We start from the raw sequence: 3,377 nt of genomic DNA, 5'->3' as shown, positions 1-3,377 counted from the left end.
TCTCTGTGATAATGCAGTTTAAGCAAAGACTCAAGTGCTTGGATAAATCTTGGGTTATTCAAAGTAAACTTCAAAGCTTTTTACTTTCACTTTACACAAATTATTGCCCAAAAAAATCAAATTGACTCCATTAGATGTGAGGTTTTAAATTCATAGATGTGACAGTACAGTGCTTTTTTTCTATTCATCTGCATCTTTTTTACCTCGCTGGGAAAGGATTCCTTATTAAAACTGGTTTGAAAAAAAAAAAAAAAAAGCCAGAAAATGCCTGGAACAAAGTAACTGTAACTGTAAAATGTCCTTAAAGGCCAATTAGAAATTGCAATACTGGGAGTTTTATTACAACTAACTCCTCCTTAATTATCAATCAATGGATTCTGTTGGAAAAAAAAATCTCAAATTCACAGCTGGGAAAATGATGCTAATTATTTTCTGTTAATTAAGGCTGTGCTGGGATTCAGACTTGCCATCCTTCAAATAAAGGATTGACATATCAATGTTAACATAATGCTTAGGGTCTTTTCCAAAGGCTTGATTTCTAATGGTAATAAATTGGTGTCATGTTTTTTTAAGTGTCTTAAGCTAAAGTGCTGTTATCTAACCCTGATCCAGACTAAAAAGCTTTTATCTATCTCAGTATTCTCACCAACTTCTGATCTGGAACTTGAATATTCATCATTTTGCACTGTAGCTGTTCCATTGTGAGAGTGAAGGAGCATTAAATCACTTGGAGTAGAAAGGAATAAGGCTAAAAATATTTGACTGGCAGTAGAATTTCCTAAGTATCAAAGTTAGAGAGAGTAGAACACTTGAATAAAATTCTGGACACAACATATTCAATGACACAATTCTTGTTGTCTTTCAGGGACCAAAATCTCTAGTCAAACATCCGGTCCTTCTTCATTGCCTCCTTCATTGTGGGAGTTCCCTAAATTACAGGCTGTTAATCTGCTCATGTTTTTCCATTGAAAAGGCAGCTAAACTTAATTTTTTAGAAATCTTTTGCTTGATTGATGTTTTTCCTCAGTATCTACCCCATTTCTTATAGCCAAGACTGATGAAAATCAGAAATAAGAGAGTGGAAACAGACAAGGAGGAAAACATTAAAAATTAATATTCTGCCAGACTTGGTGTGGTGTATATAAGACATAAAGCTCATGAACTCATGTAGGATCTTAGGAGTGCTTGGCCTAAGATTTAGACAAGTTTTAAAGATCTGTTAAGAGTTTAAGGCAAAATCGGTAAGAGGGTGGTGCTTTGTTTCAGGTTTTGCTCAGGATGAGAAATTAATGTGTCTGTTTCTAAAAGGGAGATGTCAGATAAACAGCTCTGAAAATACATACCCCATACACCAGATTCTTGTAAACAAATATGTCTTGTAGACGTGCAATAAATGATGGATCAGGGCAGTTCCTCCTTCCTCTGGTCACCCTGTGGAGATTACTAACACCATTCCTACACAGGTAAGAACTCTTTGCTGTGGGATTTAGGCTGCAAAGCCTGAGCATGTGGGACAGATGCCATAAAAATGAGTAGATCACACTATTTCAGTTGGCCAATTAAAGCACAGCACAGATGGACCAGGCGACCAGGTGAGTGGTTCACCCACTGTACCTTGGCGTCTACAGGTTTGAAGTGTGGCCACCACATTCCTTCCTAACAGGCAGAGAGAAACAGGAAAATGCCTTCACAAGGCAATTTTTCTAACTGGAAAATAACATCTAAGGTCAAAGGTGTTTCTCCATATGTTGTGTATTTCTCCTCAGTGACCAAAAACGGATTCTCTGTCACTCTGACTTGGTTATTCATCTTTAAGGTGTCCGAAATTAGCTGTTCCAATATTTCCTGTTAAAACTCTCTTCAGCAATTTATTCAAAGTTCAGGACTGGAGACAGTGCAGCATCCAGCCAATGCAGAAGGTTGAATCTGGTGTTCTTGGAGGTCTTTTTCAACATTAATTATTTTATGATTCTGTTTCCCACCTCAGTTATTTTTCAGACCTGGAATATTATCTTCTACTTGTGTATAACACCAACGCCAGTGGATCCATGGTTTTAAACTTGTTCTTGCTGCAGTCTCTGGCCACAAAGTCCAAAATCCAAGATAATTTGTTAATATGCCAAGAGCAGAAAGAGGAATCTGGTGATTCCCAAAACAAATCCAAGGCCTTCAATCATCACTTACTGGAACAAAAAGGGTGTTGTGGTTACTGGGCTATTTCTGGTGGGTGAAGGTTAAGAAACCTGTTCTTAAGGGATTTCGTGAACCTAAACTCTCCTAAAATCTCCTGCAGAAGTTTCTGAAGCAGCAAGAGCTTCCTCAGTGACCTGGTTGGTCCTGTCCAGTCCTGTTGTCCTACAAATGTGAACATTCATTTCAAAGCATATTAAAGTCATATTCGTGTTGCATAAAGAAATACACAAATGGATGGCAGGTGAGTTAGGACAGTAGATTTAGTTGAACTTTCACCATTTCTTGAAAAAGCACACTGGGTGGAACCTGGAGTGTGTATCTTTACATTTACCTGATCCTTACCTACCCCTAAATAAAAAATATTTTACCTGTGCTGGGTGATTACAAAGCTTTCTCTCAGCTTTTGTAATTCATTTGTGCCTTCTAGCAGTCATGAGTCATGGGTCTTTTACACTTGTCAAGTACACCTAATCCCTACCCTTCATGGCCCAGAAATCCTAAAGATGGCTGAAGATGTAATTGCCTTGAAGTGTAAAATATTTCCCACATTATTTATTATAGCATTGCCTGCTAGCACCTCTATAGTTAAGGTTGTGTCAGCATTTTCATTATAAGCCCCTATTTCAGCTGTAAAAAAATGCTTCAGGCTGGAACTAGGAATGCTAGTGATTTTATTTTTTTTTTTACTGTTTTTTAAAATAAAATTACCTTGGACATTTTTTAAGTTATTCCATCTGTAGTCACAAACATACAGACACCCACACACAGGTCTATTTACAGCTGCACATGCACAAGTATAAGGAATATCCATCATGGTATAAATGTAGAAATAGATATTGTCATAATAACCCACATAACTATTCATTTATGTTTTCAGCTCCTGCTCATAAAAATGATATCTGTGTGAGACCAATTTTAGAAATAGCACAACTTTATTTTGTGTTGTTGCAGTGTCCTTTATCCGATGATGCTGATAGATAACAATGATGAAATATTTATTTCTGTTTACATCTTATATTTTAATTCTGCACCGATCAAATTTTCTTCTGGAATAATTTCCAGAACTGTATTTCATCTCTCTTTTCGGACCATGAGCAAGACTACTGACTGCATTCATGTGTTACAACACCAAGTCCAGGTGATTTAGTCCAGCCCAAATGTTATTCTTTCATGTCTTTCATTCA

Source organism: Lepidothrix coronata, unplaced genomic scaffold, assembly GCF_001604755.1.
Source record: "Lepidothrix coronata isolate B3197 unplaced genomic scaffold, Lepidothrix_coronata-1.0 Scaffold39, whole genome shotgun sequence".
NCBI classification, from domain to species: Eukaryota; Metazoa; Chordata; class Aves; order Passeriformes; family Pipridae; genus Lepidothrix; species Lepidothrix coronata.
This window is presented reverse-complemented; position numbering follows the sequence as displayed.